Source organism: Anser cygnoides, chromosome 3 (genome assembly GCF_040182565.1).
Source record: "Anser cygnoides isolate HZ-2024a breed goose chromosome 3, Taihu_goose_T2T_genome, whole genome shotgun sequence".
Lineage (NCBI taxonomy): Eukaryota > Metazoa > Chordata > Aves > Anseriformes > Anatidae > Anser > Anser cygnoides.
The window spans coordinates 96548406-96564960 of NC_089875.1; positions in this window are offsets into that span (position 1 = coordinate 96548406).

Sequence of the window (16555 nt, forward strand, 5' to 3'; positions counted from 1 at the left end):
GCTTTGAAAAACTCCAGATAAATGCAGATCTAATTTTAATCTTCAATAGTATGCCTCAGGTTATTTTTTCATGTTCATACATATGTCTTCCCAGTACATCACAAACAAAGTTCAACTTAAGAATGGAATTTAAATTGTACTGAAGTACTTTTTATTTTTTGTCTGGTGAGACCAATTGGTGGTTGATCTGGAAAGGGATAAGTATTCAGTGCATTTCCAAGTTTTCTTTTATGCTAGAGATATCATGTTATCTAAGTTTTGCTCCGAAGTTATATTTAAAATTAAAATTAAGAGGATGAGAAGAGAAAAATACCTATCTGAAAAATGTGGCCCAAAGAGAAACAACATCTTTGAGCATTTGCAAAAGCTAGCATGTGCCAAAACTGTCTACAGGGTAGAAGTGCTCAGTCCTTATGAGAAGTGTTGTAAATATGCGTTTTTGATCATTGTGGCACTGCTGGTCTCTTATTTTAGTAATTCTAACCTCTGCAGAGTACTGGCCTTCTCTTACCATTTTATAACCAAGATAGATAGCTTAAGAGTAGAAAGAAGGGAAGTAGAAATATGCTGGTTTTGCAGATAGGAAATGGAGAAACAGATTAAGCAATTTGCTTGGGAATACTCAGGAAACTTGCTGGTAGATCAGGAAACTGGTTCGGTACACTAATCCTCATCGAGTCTTCAATCTGTAAAGAACATCCCTCTCTTTCCAACACAATCTTAATTAATATGTCTGTTTAGAAACCTAAGTTAAGTCTTCCATGTCTGGAAACACATCCTCAGTTACCTGGAAAGATAAATTATACTTAATTAAAAAAGAAAAAAGTTAAATGTCACCGTTTGCTTGTAGAGGATTATCTGATAGAGAAGACATTGGATGTGCTAGGTGCAAGTGTACGAGTCAAGCAGTAACACTACACTGTACCCATCAAGTGTTTCTGCTAGGGAACACAGGCTAGAAGGGAACGCAAACATGAATATGAATTTATCTTTCAGTTTGGGACTCTGGAATGTTTCTGTTTTAATAGCGTTCTAATAAAATCAAAACACTGAATCTTTCCCAGCAAAGTTATAAATAGAAAGTAGGCACACTCCTTGTTATACAGAAAGATAGACTCCAAAAGGAGATTGTTCACAAAATGGAAAAAATCCAATTAAAAATGCTGACATTTACTTGTATCTCAGAGCTGCCACACTTCTGCTCAAAAACAGCTGTTATTTTTCCTTCGTTTTCCCATGTAATTGATTTATTTTCATGACTGAGAACAGCATGGTGCAGCATGAACAAGACAAATGGCCTTTCTGTGCAGTGGCCCCATCGTGCCTCTGATGGGTGAGCTGATGGTTAGCCCACAGAAATGGGTTCATCTTAAAGTCTAGGTGGCCTCAGCAGCTTTGTGGCTGTGCAAACCATACAAGCAGAATCTGCTAGTAAGGTCAAAATGTACTGCTGCTCCTGTGCTATAATCCATATCACGTCTCTTTGTTTCTGGGACGTGCTCTGCACATGATACGAAACTGGAAGGAGTGGCTAATGCACCAGAGGGTTGTGCTTCCATGCACAGGGACCTTGACAGGCTGGGGAAATGGGCTGATAGGAACCTCATGAGGTTCAACAAAGGGAAGGGCAAAATCTTGCACTTGCAGAGGAATAACCCCAGGCACTAGGCTAGGCTGGGTGCTGAGCAGTTGGGAAGTAGCTTTGCAGAAAAAGACCTGGGTGTCCTGCTGGACAGCAGGCTGACTGTAAGCCAGCAATGTGCCCTCATGGAAAAGAAAGCCAACAACCTCCTGAGCTGTGTAAGGAAGGGCATTGCCAGCAGGTCAGTGAGGTGATCCTTCTGCTCTGCTTAGCACTGGTGTGGTCACACTTGGATTGCTGTGTCCAGGCCCGGGTTCCCCAGTATAAGACATAGATGTAGCAGTTCAGCCAAGAGCTGCAATGATGTAGGGACTGCAGCATACATGGAAAGCCTGAGAGAGAAGGGATTGTTTGACTTGATAAGAGAAGGCTCGGGGGGATCTTATCAGTGTGTATAAATACCTGATTGAGAGATGATGGGGATAAAGAAGATGGAGGCAGATTTGCCTCAGTGATATCCTGGAAAAGGACAAGGGGCACAATTTGAAATACGGGAAGAATACTTAGAAGGAACTTTTTGCTGTGAAGGTGACTGAACACAGGAGGAGGTTGCCAAGAGAAGCTGTGGAGTCACCATGCTTGGAGACGTTCAAAATCTGACTGGAAGTAGTCCTGAGTGACCTGCTCTAGCTGGCCATGCTCTGAGCAGGGGTGGTTGGGACAGATGGTCTTCACAGATCTCTTCCAACCTCAGAGGTTCTCTGGTTCTGTGAATTTTACCATCAATTTTAGAACATACAATATCATATTCTTAATAATATTTGATATTCATCATGATACCAAAGCTAGGAGCACCAGCTACAGTTATGGCTTGTAATGAGCTGTCAGTCAAGTAGACAGGGCTTAGGACTACAAAAAAGAATAATAATAAAAAAATCATTTGCTGAAGGTAAGCTGCCCTATCTTCCCTATTCCTTGCACAGTGCTCCATTCACAACACCATTTTTTTCCCCTCAAAGTATGCTCTGGATTTTGTTTCAAGGTCTGCATGGGTAACGGATGAGATATGAATGCACAGATCTCACTTGTTATAAATATACTAATAGAGATTATATTTCTGAACCAAATTTGCCCTCTATTCAGCGCTTGCAGAAACAGAGGTACATTCATGCTGCAAGAACCTCTTCAAAGATCTATTCACAGCCACTCATGGGAAGTGCTACATCTCCAAGAATGTGTGAGAGAAAATCACTCTAATTGAATGCATGAGTAACTAACTGACTGCCGGACTGTGACTGACCTCTGTTCAAGCCCAAAGTTGGACGTGTTCTGCTGGGAGCAAGAAGCCACTGCTGGGCCATCTGGTCCTCTTGCTCTCTACGAGGAGCTGTGAGAATTGAAAACGGGGCTCCATGTAATAGAGAGCATTCATTCTGCTAAAGCACCTCCTAAATACAGCTTCTATGTATGTACAGAGCTGTAGGTACTCAAATAGAGTTGGATGTCTTTACATTTGTTTAAGAAAAAAGTTTCTAAAGTACTGGGGTTTAAGGTTAGTCTGGGGCACCAAACTGCTGTGAAAGGCAAGTGACAGATTCATGGCTTTACAGAGTTCTTTTGACTATTTGTCTCTCTAGGTATGTAGTGGGTTTATGTGGCAAGGTTTTGATAGCAGGAAGCCATAGAGGTGGGTTCTGTGAGAAGAATCTAGAAGCTGCCCCATGTTAGATACGGGCCCTGCTGCTGGCCAGAGCCGGGCCAATAAGTAATGTTATTTTGTGCCTCTGTGAGAGCGTATTTAAGATGAGACACACAGAGACACACACTTCTGGGGAACAGCAGCTGGGGGAGAGAGAGAGAGCAGTGAGAAACAGCCTTGCAGACACCAAGGTGAGTGCAGCAGGAGGGCAGGAGGTGCTCCAGGCACGCAGCAGCAGTTCCCCTGCGGCCCGTGGAGAGGCCCCTGGTGGAGCAGGCTGTCCCCCTGCAGCCCATGGGTCCCACACGGAGCAGATCTCCACGCTGCAGCCCATGGAGGAGCCCCCGGTGGAGCAGGTGGATGTGGCCTGGAGGAGGCTGCGGCCCATGGAGAGCCCCCGCAGGAGCAGGCCCCGGGCCGGAGCTGCAGCCCGTGGAGAGGAGCCCACGCAGGAGCAGGGGGTCTGGGGGGAGCTGCCGCCCACATGTGGGGGACCCGTGCTGGAGCAGTTTGCTCCTGGGGGATGGACCCCGTGGTACGGAGCCGTGTGGGAGCAGTTCTTGAAGAGCTGCTGCCTGTGGGCAGCCCCCGCAGGCTCAGTTCGGGAAGGACGGCATCCCGTGGGAGGGACCCCACATGGAGCAGGGGCAGGGAGTGACCGTGAGGGAGCGGCAGAGATGAAGTGCTATAGACTGACAATGTACTCTTTGGTCTCTGAATTTCATTGGAAATTGACATGTCCACTTGAGCAAAATTTGGCTTTAGTTCCCCTTTACTGCTGTGGGAAATCATGCTGATTTATAATACGTATGTACGACTTCTGATCCTTAGTTGTAGAGGAATTCACAAGTCACCATGTGTTTTTAAACGTGAACTTCAGTTTCACTCAATATTTTTGCTTGCTTACTGCACAACATGTTTCATTTTCTGTTCTTCCACTATTAAAAGCTGATCTACTCATGCTTTTCTAGAAAACAAAAACAAAAAATTCCCACCCTGATGGATTATGACTAATAATGCAAAGCAACGATGGTCAAAGGCATTAGGGTACCAAAGGATGCACTTCCGCTGTTCATTAAAAATATACAACTCTGCTTCAGGAGATTTGATAAACATTGATTTTGCTTGTGAAGAGCAGAAGATAAAAAAGCAGCCCCCCTACTCTTTTTCTGCAAAATGAAAGGAACTGATGTAATTGTTCTAAATTCAGTACAATGAAGTGCTATCGGACCGCTGCCAGCACTGTATTTCCTGCCAGTGTCTGCTCCTCCAATCAGTTTAATTATGAGCAATTGTTTGGGTTGTGCTGTGAAGAAATATTAGAGAATGGAAAAAAGAACATACTTCAGGTCATTATTTTGTAACTGATTCATGGTTTGGCAGAAACCATTAACTAGATTTTATGCTTTACAACACTGTAATAGTATCAGCGTGGATCAACCTTGCCATATAAGCACATAGAGCACAAATCCACCATTTATTTTGACAAGGTTCTGGTTGAAGCATTTGAAAAATGCTGAAATAACATCAGCTATTGGCTAGAATTTTAGGTTAATCTTGTGCCTGCTCTTATCCAAGGGATCTAAGCAGCCCATGAAAAAACTGGCTATTGTTAATGCCTCCTATGTTTATCCGTCATGTCAAATTTTGGTGATGATTTTTCATGTGCTTGACACACATCTCATGTCTTGCTGCTACATGCAGAGGCATTTTGTAATCCTAGATCAGTTCTTCTGGAGGTGCAGAGTAGGGGAAGATGGTACTTTCTCCAGCATGCAGGATTGCTCTTCTTCTGATATGTTTTTGTTTGTTTGTTTGTTTTGTTTTGTCTTCCTGGGATGCTGAAGATTTACCTGAGCTAACTGGATTGCTCAGGAAGTGAGTGCTGGTTAAAGTGCCCCTCAGCCTTGGTGGAAAGGCATGAGTACAGAGTAGATAGGGTGCTTACTCTGGCAGTGCTTCTGTGCCAAATGGTTTTAGTACAGAGTTCTGCAGGACAAAACCTAAAATGCCAAGTAGCACTGCTTGGCAGCCTGGTCAGCTGCCAGGACAGGAGCCAGCTGGGTAAGGTACGCAGTGCTGGAGGTGAGGAGGGCTTCACATTGCTGGGGCTTATGTAGCCACCCTTGGTGTCATTCCTCTGCAAGCACGGGATTTTAGATTTCAGGCTTTGTCAGATAATATTTACCAGAAAAGCTGGAAAAAGAATCCCTTGGAACACAGAAGATGCAGAATTTATAACACCTGTGGCAAGTGTTAGTTTTCGTGGGTTCATGCCTAGATCTGATATATGACATGCTGCAACAGCGTGCTCCCTCCAGGAATGTAACATAAACTAGCCTGATCTGGATCCTATTCCAACAGAAAACAAAAGATGCACTTGTTTTCAGATTTGCTAATGGAAAATATTATTTTTCCACTCCAATTTGCCTTATGTACACTCCTATGCTTTCTGATACCAAAGTGAATTTTGGATATCTAGCGCATCTCTCCTTGCACCGAGTAATACGGGATAAAAGCAAATAAATTGGGTAAATGCCACAGGTGACCCTTTACATTTCTGCTGTCTTTACATTATGCACATTTCTTAGATGTACTTTAAGTCTGCAGAGTTCAGTGGGTACAAGGATTCAGCTGTTTGTAAAAACAAGGGGATCTCGCTGCAATTCATTCAAGACTGGGTCAGCTCTGATTCCACGGTTGCAATGTGAGCAATGGTAATTTCTGGCAATGAAGTTCTGCATTTCACCAAGTACAGAAATAACAGCTACAGAAATGGTTCTGCATTTGGATGCTATGCTTAGTATTTCCATGTATCTGCAAAATCCACTTAGCTTGAAAATGTTATATGGTAGACATTTTAAATGCAAGAGAACATATTTGCCTGACTAGGTGGTGTACCTTTGTTACTTAAGTGTGACTGGGAAAAACATTTTCCACTAGGAAGTCATGTTTCCTGTGAATATGAAACCCATCCCTTCTTGTAGAGATGTAACAGAAGGAAAAGTAGCACTGGTCATTAGCAGGGCACGGAGACTGGGGAAAGAAAACTGACGTTTGGAAAAGTAGGATCAGAAACATAAGGGGAGATAAGGAGATAAGAGCATGTGACGTGTCATAGATCTTACCAGAGAAGAGTAGAGAGGAAGAGGATTAAAATCTCACCATCCTAAATCAATTCAATCTAATAAAACCATGAAAAATGATTGTATTGCAGCCAATGACATAGCTAATGAGTAAGGGCAGAGGTGGGTTTCATGAAGAACTTTCCATTACTACTAATGTTTTTAAGCATTGTATTTTGACAACAGTCTAAAAATAGGATTATTTATGGTGCCAGATTTATAAGTGCTTTATTTTTTCCAGCTGTACCCTTACAGAGTTGCCCAGAAAAGTCACAGATTTGAGGGCATGGCTATCATCTGCTCTACTGCCTTGTGCTGTTGCCTTCTTCTATGGTACCCTCAGAATACATAATACAATACATAAATAACAAGACTTATCCAGGTTTTCAGTAGTCATTTACCAGCCTCACAATGCTGCTTAACATGACTTGCTGATTGTAAGCTCTTTGCCACATGGGAAACTGCGTCCCTGACATCCTCTGGCTGTTCAGTGTTGAACCTCAGCTTTCATTGTATTGCCTCATCGCTGGGTTATGTGATATCCTCACAACTCTTTACTTTTGTTTGTGCTCAGCTGCTTCTCTTCCTATACCATTTACAAATGCATTGAAAGGCACGTGTCCCTACAAGAATATAACTCCACTGCAAAAGCTGTTTTTTCATTTCTACCTTTTCTCCTCCATCCCCTAAAAATAATAATAATAATTCATAAAGGATCTCCCTTCTTCCTTAATGCCAATCTGGGTTTATTAGGACTCTTTGTGAAGGACCTTGTTAAAAGCAGCCTGGAAATCCAAGAGAACCGCTTCAAGTACATCGCCCCAGCAGTAACTCTAGGAGTTTGTTGAGGCATGACTTCCCTCTTTTCTAGGAACGCTCTTCCTCAGGCTATCGTATTTGGCAGTGTGTCCGCCGATTCTATTTCTTGCTGCAGTTTCTACCAATTTCTCAAATCCAGGGGTCAAATTTACTGGTTAGAAATTCTTCAAGCCACACAGACCTCTTAAAAATTAACCCTGAATTTGCCAGTTCACATTTTTCTGCTAATGTAACTGCTCCATGCAGTAGCTGAAATTGGTTGTTACCGCTAAGGAACTGTTTTAGTCCCTATATAGCAGTTCCCAAGAAAGATTTATATGATCTTTGCATATAGCTTAGTATATAGGTGAACTATAGCATATACAGTGCATGGCAGGAATTAGACTTCTGCCGAGAGTCACTCTGTGTTTACACCAGAGTTATGCAGTGCCTGAGAACCAGTAGCCAGTCACATCCATAGTGTTAAGCTGTTGGGAAGGTCTCTGGTGTGGTTTTGGCCTCAGATAACTTCTACCCTCGTAAACAATTCCTGGTCACAGTTTGGGAGCTGGGGGCAGTCTTCGTCCTATGCTAACAGCTGTTTTGGATGCAGCCTTCTGTTTTGGAGAGCTGTTTTAGTGGGAGGGTTGGGAGCTGCTCTATGGCAGCTGTGTCGAGAACAGTCCCAGTTCTGGCCAGTATACAGCCATAGGCCCAGTGCTCAGCGTGTCATGCAGGGGACTCTGCTGGGTAGCGGCCTACAACAGCTGATGGGTGGTGGGTTATTCATTTTTCTTCCAAAGAACATCTCAGAAAATCCCAGCACATCTCCCACGAACAGCCAAGTGCACTATGGTTTATTTGCAGTCTTATTTATACTTCAGAGTCTTAGTTAGAGTTCATTTGGCTCTTGTTTTCTTCCCCATCTCTGTACAGTGATTTCTCCTGAAAGCTGCCACTGCGCAGTGCTCGTCTGCACGTGTAGCTGCTCGCCTCGCTCATCGGCGTGGTTTCCTTGCTCCACGTAAGGTGCCTCGCTGTCCTCCGGCAGCGCCAGCTGCGTGCGTGTGGTTCTCAGCTGGGGGCCACATGTGTTTTGGATTTGGTACTTGGTCTCTTCAGTTGATTTTTCCCTGTTGTTCAGTCTGATTACAGAGTCCTTAGTTCTGCCCTGATGCACTGGGATAAACACTCCCATCCTCATGCTGTGCTTGTACACAGTGATTGTGTTCATTATTGTGCTCGTGTCATTTTTCTGACTGTGCTACTCACATTCATAATGTTTTATAGATCCAATATAGTGCATTGACTGATTTATACTTCCGATAGTTTTAGAGAGCCTTTTTTTTTTCTTCACAAGAATCCTTAGTTTCATCTCATTTTCACGTGTTTAAAATAGAAGTCTTTGAGCTGTGCTGATACTTTCTCTCACTCTTTCCCCATGTCTTTTTCCCTGCAGCACCCTTTGCCCAGTCGCCTAGTGAATGAGCTCACCTACCAAGGCTGCTTTTCCTGCAAGGGGGCCTCCAACAACTGCTCCATACAACAGAAAGCAGCAGCTACCTGTGTAGGCACCCCCAGGCAGGTCCTTCCCACCCAGACCACTTGCCTAAATTTAGCAAGATTTAAACTCCAGAGAGATATCCCAAAGCATCTTTTCTCTCCTTCTCAAGCAGCTAATGGGCCTGAATTGTCCTCCATCACGTGCTGGTGCTGCAGTATGTGGGATAGCTGCAGTGGGAGGACACCGAGGGCTGGACCCCCACCAGAAGAGCAGGGACATTTTGTGCTGGCTCCGGAGGGGAAGAAGAGCAGCCGTGTGGCTGTGCCTGGCCAGTGTGTACAGCCCAAAAGGAAGATTAATGGACGATCTGGAAGCATTAAACTACCCCTGAGACCCAAACTAATATCTCTATGCAGGCCGTTGGCCTTACAATATAAAATCAAAACTTGTCTGTTTTCATATCCTGTCTGTCACTGGCCAACAGCAGATGCTCTGGCTAATGATGTTTATATCCTGACCATCTTGCTGAGTTAGTTGGTGTTGCTAAAATGACAGTTTACTGTTCAGTACATAACTTAAGATCCATGGAAAAAAGAAAAACAACACTATGTAGTATGTTACACATCAGATAGTCTAAGAGACCCTCTGGGTACTGCTGTAATACAAATCATTTCAACCTGCCAGACTATTATTGCAAATGATTTTTTTTCTCCAAAAATAATGTAGTGCCCACATAGTCCTTTTCATGGATCTCTCAGTCACCTCTCACCTCAAGTCACCTCAAGCTGTCAGCTGGAGTGTAAACTCTGCAGGGTAGACCAGCTTTTCAGCTTTGTGCATATTATTTTTTTTTAGTGTTTTAAAATATTCTGGTTTTATAATACTTTTTTGTTGGTTGGGCTACTTTACTCTGCAAATCTGTAAATAAAACGAAAACTTCTTAGGTCTCTTCAATGCTCTTATCAGAAAAATGATGTATTACTACATAAATAGTAAAAAAAACATTTTTTTTTTCTAATTATAGAGCAATTTTCCACAAGCTTAGCAATGGAAATACTTGACTGGAGGAATCATATGGTTTTGCTTTTGGGGCTTATTGGCTCATGATTCAAATTCAACTTCTGCCTTTTAGTTCATTTTTCTGGTTTGCCACATGAGAGGAATTCTCCATTTGTTTGCAACCTGCTGTCTAGCTGAATATGTGAAAAACGTGAAGATAGAGTTTTATGAGATCACTAACAAATTGTATTTCTGATCAGGACTTCTTCACAAACGTAGATTTAATATCTATCTATCTATTTATTTATTTTTGTTATATCTATTTTTAAGTTCATGCCTTCACTCTATCTTCTTGCTTTGTTCTGGTGTGGCTCCTATCTAAACTGGAAAAGTTCCAGCCTTACAAAAATGCCATGCTATTGCTTTCAGGTGCTAAGTGCAAATGCAAGCCCTTGGAACAGGGGCTGGGCTGAGTGTGCTGCTCTCTCCCCTGGGCACTAACCTGCCTCCCATGGCTTTCCAGGGTGAGCTAGCTCAGAAGCTGAAATCCCTCAGGGAGAAGGAACAGGATATGGTCCTGGACCTGAAAAAGAAACTGTGAGAAGAGAGGCCTGGAGTTCAGCAGTTGGATCAATGCCTGGAACATGTGCTGCCACGTGAATCAGGTGGAGGAGACCAAGTACATTGTGGACAACAATCTGCTGAAGGAGTACTTCCCATGCAGGTGGTCACCATGGGCGTGCTGGCCATCTCCCATGAGGTACTGGGGCTCACCGCCCACTTGGAAGAGAAGGCTCAAGTCTGGCACGAGGATGTCCAGCTTTACACAGTGAAGGACACCTCCTGTGGGGGGACCGTCAGCAAGTTATACCCAGACCTGTAGCTGTGGTGAGGCCTTGAGCAAGCCAAAATGAAGGAGGAGGGTTGGGGCAGTGGGAGCAGAGCCTACTACGTGCCTGGGTCATGTACCTGCTGTGCTCCCCTGTAGGGTTAAATGATTCCCCACTCTGAGCTGGCTGTGTTGATGGTCTGGATGTCTCCTAAGCATAGTTTGCCAAGTTCAGCAGGACACAGGTGGAGCACGACTTTGCTGAGGCACCATCAAAGATGCTGGAGAGCTGGGTGTGGGGGGTGTGGGAGAAGGAGCCACTGCTGCGCATGCCCAGGCACTACAAAACTGGAAGCTCTGTCCCTGATGACCTGCTGGAGAAGCTCATTAAATCCCAGCAGGCAAACACAGGTGGAGGGTCCCTGTGGAGGCTAATCTTCACATCAAACTCCAAGAGCTGCTTGTCAGCTTTGGTGTTCACCACACAGATGTTTGCAAAGAGACGTGCTGGGTGAAGTCCAGCATGTTCTGGTGGACTGGAAGGACAGCAGATGGATTACAGCAGAGGCAATAGCTTCATGTCGCAGAACTGCTCGTGAGCAGTGGTGCTCATCGTGAGTCTGTGTTAATTGAGAGCCAGATGGACAGCCTGGACCTGCCTAGCTGCTGCCCTCAGACGAACCTGGAGCTGTCCTTGCTGAGCAGCAGTCACCCGCAGTGCCCGTTCTCTCCTTGTTCACTGCCAAGCTTGCTGACCAGATCTGTCCACTGATTTCCCACTACACTCAATCTTTCTTACAAAACTTGCGGGAATTTCATGCCTGTGAGACCCCAGCTCTTTCACCAGATGCAGCTGGTATCAACAGCCTCAAGAATCGTGCGTGTCTCCTTCCCTTAGGGACCCTGGCTATCAGTAAGACACCTCAGTAAGACACCAGATGCCTCTCTAACACTGTGCTGCCCCAGGTGTGCTCTGTCCTGACGCATTTCCATTTTAGAAGTGAAAAAAGCAAGCACTTTCCCTGCCATCATCTCTGCAAAACCTCAACCAAGACAACAAAGGCACTTCCAGGAACGTCCTGGCACACAAACCGTGCAATGGGCACGTGGACTCCTAAGGAACCAGAGTGCTGGAGGCACACAGCAGCCGAACAATGTTGCAGGCACCACTTACCCTGTCAGTTATGACAGAAACCTGGCTCCAGCCCTGCTCCGTCCCCACTGCTTGGCCCCTGTGCCTCTGGCAGGGGCATCTGGCACAGAGGGGAGGGGACCACACAGCAGTGTGTGGGGGTGGAGATGGTGAGAGACCATGGTGCTCGTGTGCAGGCCTTGTGGGCTTGCCCCTGGCCCTCTCGTCCCCTGTCCCCATGCCAGGTTTGTATATGTGGATGTTGCAGCTGGAGGACAGCTTTCCTGTCAGAAGCATCTTCGGAGCCCAAATTCACTGGCTTTGCAGATGAACCTGAGAAATTTGCCTCCTTGAAAGGCTTGGCCACTTTTCTCTTGGCATCCGAAGGACAAAGATGAAATTGCTGAAGCTGAGGGGTGGTGCCCCAAGAAAACAGTCCTGTGAGGCTGAAGGGTCACCACTACTGGCTGATGGGACTGCTGTATCCTCTCTGCTGGAATCAGGTCATGATGTTGGACTGAGGATCTGAAACAAGTCTACTCTCTACGGTCAAAAAATAAAAATAGAGCTCAAGGGAAAGAAAATTTATACTACACAAATTTCAATGGCTGATTATTAACCATTGGCCACTGCAAAGTCTAGAAAAACAGTACCGGTTGAACTCAGTTCTGAGTTCAATAAATGACTTAATGCCACACTATTTTTGCATTAATGCTGCTATTTTTTCTGAAGATATTTCATGGGGAGTGATTTTCCACCACAAGTGTTATAGATATGCTGCTAAACATTATTTAGGTACAGATTACTGGTAAAAACAAGTCGGAGTACTGGGAATGAGGGAGGAGGTGGCAATCTCTTACAACCTTGGAGATTCCTCTGCCATGTCTACCACACCAAAGATGCATTCTTCCCTGTAGAAATTAAAACAAACAAACAAAAAACACAAACATCCATGGAAAGCCAAATAAAAATAATGGCTACTAGCCAGTTTGAAGGTGAAAATATACTGTGTGGACCATTCTTCAGGAAAAGGGCAGTTTAGGCTGTGTGACATGGTGAGCTCTGGAAAAGGGTAACTGATGTGAATGACCAGGCAGGGCAGAGGGTGATAAAAAATAGACTGTGGCAGAAGTGGACAATGTAGCTGGTGTCTCAAACCCCCTCACAAAGCTGAAGGTCAAGAGCTGTAAAGAAGCCCAGTCAGTAAAGGAGGTTAGCTTGACAGAAGAATCCATAGATGGTAATAAAAGGAAGCAATTAGAACAGCTGCTCCCACGGTATGCTGCTGTGTTTTCCAAGAACAACGACAAATTTGGATCACAGGATTGAGTGCAATACTGCTTTATGTTAAACCACTGAAAATTCTCGCGAAGCAGTGCTTACGCTGGCTGCCCTACACTCTACAAGTTGGGTAGAAATGTTAAATTACAAGCTGAGGCATGACCTGATTGTACATCCTACGGTGCTGTTGGCACCCTCTGTGGTCCACCCAGTTCTGGGTTTCAATTTTTGCTATTGATACACTTGCTACCTTTGAAGAAGCTTAGTGGTACAGTGGCACGAACAGCTTCATTCAGGATCTCTGTTGGCCCAGAAGCAGGTCAGTTCTCTCTGTTGTGCCCACACAAGATAACAACCCCTGTGCTGGCTGCAGGCCAGAGCTTCCTGGGCACTGCTTTGGATGGAATGGTGTGGTGTGGTTTAACCCAGTCGGCACGTACGCACCACACAACCACTCACTCACTCCCTGGCAGCTTGAGAAACAAAAGAGAGCTTGACTTTGTGTAAGCACTGCTCGGCAACAACTAAAACACTGGTATATCAGCACTATTTTCATTACAAATCCAAAACATAGCACCATGCAAGCTACTATGAAGAAAATTAACTCCATCCCAGCCAAACCAGGACAGGTGTAAAGGGTGCTGAGGCTTATGCCAAACGTGCGCACCTCTGTAGGCAGTACTCATCACTCCATCCGTACCTCAGCTGCTTCCCTCAGAGCCAGGTAGGTGTTGTGGTAACACACTTTTAGCACTCGGGGTGTGTTAGCCTTGGTGCTCTGCCAGCCTTGAGCTGGCCACACACACGTGTGCTGCTGGAGGAGCTGGCAGGGCTCATCACAGCCAGTGCTGAGCTGGAGCCAGCTCCACAAGCCATTTCAGTGTCTGCGCAGCACGTTCCTTTTCCTTCTTCCTTCTACCTAGACGTATACTATTTAGGTTTTTCATTCTTTTGAGTAGTCCCTCATTTCCTTAGGTGAAGTTTATTTTAATTATGTAAAATCTCAGAGGAGACTTGATACTGTGTGCTGGCTATGGAAAGTTTAATCTCCAGCCTGTTCAACATAGATGCTTACTTCTCTGTGCGGTATACATTCAATTTTAAATTTGAAGAAAAAGAGGGCTTTTTGTTTACTTAATTGGTTTTATTTTCTTTTTATTTTGGTACTAGCTAGAATCTAGTAGGATTGGTTATGTCCGAGAATTTAAAACACTAGTCTTTGTGTCTACTTCTGGATTATTGCAAGTCTCCTGAATTAAGTCAAGACATAGGTGGGTTTTCCCACTACGGTGTTCCCTTCAGGCTAATGTGTGCTCTGATTTTGAAAGATCTTTGTATGCTTTGTGTGAACTTCACATATTTCTCTAAAATGTGGAAGAAACAGCTAATATTAGAAGGAGAGATTGTAAAGCTTGTAACTGTGCCAGGATCTAAATCTGGAGTGCAAAGGTATGCAATCATTTAAAAGCAGAAATCTAACCCGCTCCTGGAGTAGTCTGGTACAAATTAGTTGTTAAAGATTGTTGATGTTAATGGCATGACTCATGCAGGTACATACCTCTCCCTCCCACAAGGATCTTCCCTCAGCAGTGGTTAACCCACCTGTTTGCTAATTCCGACTTGGGCTCCTCATTAATCTCCACTTAGGAATGTGATCAAGACCAGCATAAGTGTGAACAAGACCAGAAAGAAAGCAGTGTAGACATTGAAGGAACCGAAAAGGAAGGAGACATATGGTGAATGAAATATATATATATATAGAAACTTACAATTCTGGTGCAAATTCTCTAAAAATTTTACTGACAGGTGTAAGTAGTTCAAGTGGGAGATCTGCCTTTTCATAAGGGCAAATGAAGATACTTTAGGAAGCGAAACATAGGTAATTTTCTGAGTGTTGCTGAATTGGTAGCAGTGGATATTTTTGACAGTCTATATAATGTGAGGTTGGTTTTTAGGTATTACTACGTAGATTCTGCACACTCTTAACACCCCAGAAAATGAAGTTTTGGAGATGGGTCAGAAAAAGGGGAGGAACCAAGAAAGCAAGAAAGCTTAAAAGCTTTTATCGTGGAGATGAGCTGGTTGAGACAAGCATGCAGTTGTGGAGGGACTATGATGCCAGATTGTATGAATCAGACACTGCCCTGGGGGGGGAAAAAAAAAAAAAGGGTTTGGTAGGCAATCATAAGCCAAACTTAAAAAGTGTAATTGGATGCTAAATTTCTTGACAAACTGGAAGAAATAGAAGAATTACAAGCTGTGGAGTAATTTTGCAGTTCACAGTACTAAAGAAAGGTATCTGAAATATCAGTGGGTGAAGACTCTTTGTGGATTTTGCCAGAGTTGACTAGATAATTGGTAAAAGTGAATAACTAAACTTCAGTCTTAAACCAACTATTATATTATTTAATTCTCTGTTACAGTTATGGTGACAGTTTTTTAATAGTCTTGATATTTTCCTCATGAAGTAACTGTGAGGCATCTGTTTCAGCATACACTTATATATGTATTAGTAATTTTATTTGTACTTCTTCCTCCTTAGATTTTCACTTGGCATAATTTATAAAAAGAAGACAAGAAATGGTATAGTGGCAAGATAGGAAGAAGTAAAACCCAACCCCCAAAGCATTTGTAATGGTAACAGAAATACTCTAATTTGCCACTTGTAATGTAGTGAAATAATTGCTCTACAGCAATAGTGCACATTACTCTAAGTAAACTTAAATTTGCTGTCAAGTCTGTATCACCTAGTAAGAGGTAATATCTCTTCTCCCAAGTCTACGTGGGTCACTAGCCCGTTTTCCTACACGGGACCATTGATTTTCTTCTTTGGGCTTCTGTGCTACAGTCCCCAACTACCTTAGTAGCATCCCCAGTTATATTTTTCCCGGGGAAGACCTGAAAATAAAGAAGTTTAAAAGCGTAGGTTCAGCACTGAGATGCAAAGTCAGGAGTGCTGAATAATGAGATCTTTGGAGTAACTACTTTGGTATTTACCATACTGGTGAAGTTTCAGACGTGATTCTGCAGACACTACACTTTCAAGAAAGATGTGGCCAATTGGACAGAGTCCATAAGCAAACAGAAAGAATGACAGGGGTATGAAAAATCATGCCCTATGAGCTGAAGGCACTGGGGCTGTTTAGACTAGAGAAAAGAAGACTGAGGGGAGGTGTGATAACAGTGTTTGTTAAAATAGTTTAAAGGATGCTCCAAGGAGGAAGGGAATAAATTATTTGTTTCAGTGGGGAAAGCACAAGAGCAATGGTCTTAACTAGCAGTGAGGGAACTTTCCCTTAAATTTCAGGGAAAAATAAAATGTTCTAATGGTAAGGATAGCAAAGTACTGGAAGTTCTTGTAAGGAGTATTGGGAGGTGGTAGGATCCCCTCATTAGAATTGTGTAAAATAAATGTCCGTACATATATACACACATACATGCATGCTGAATGTATAAATATCCGAAGTCTGACCAGAAGGGTTTAGTTCAGCGATGAGCTGTGGTGAGCTGCATAGTCTCTTAAGGAGACACTTGAGGACGACTGTTCTTCTACCATGACATGAACAGAGCTAACGAGGGAAAGGCAGGGCCTTGTCCCATACTAGG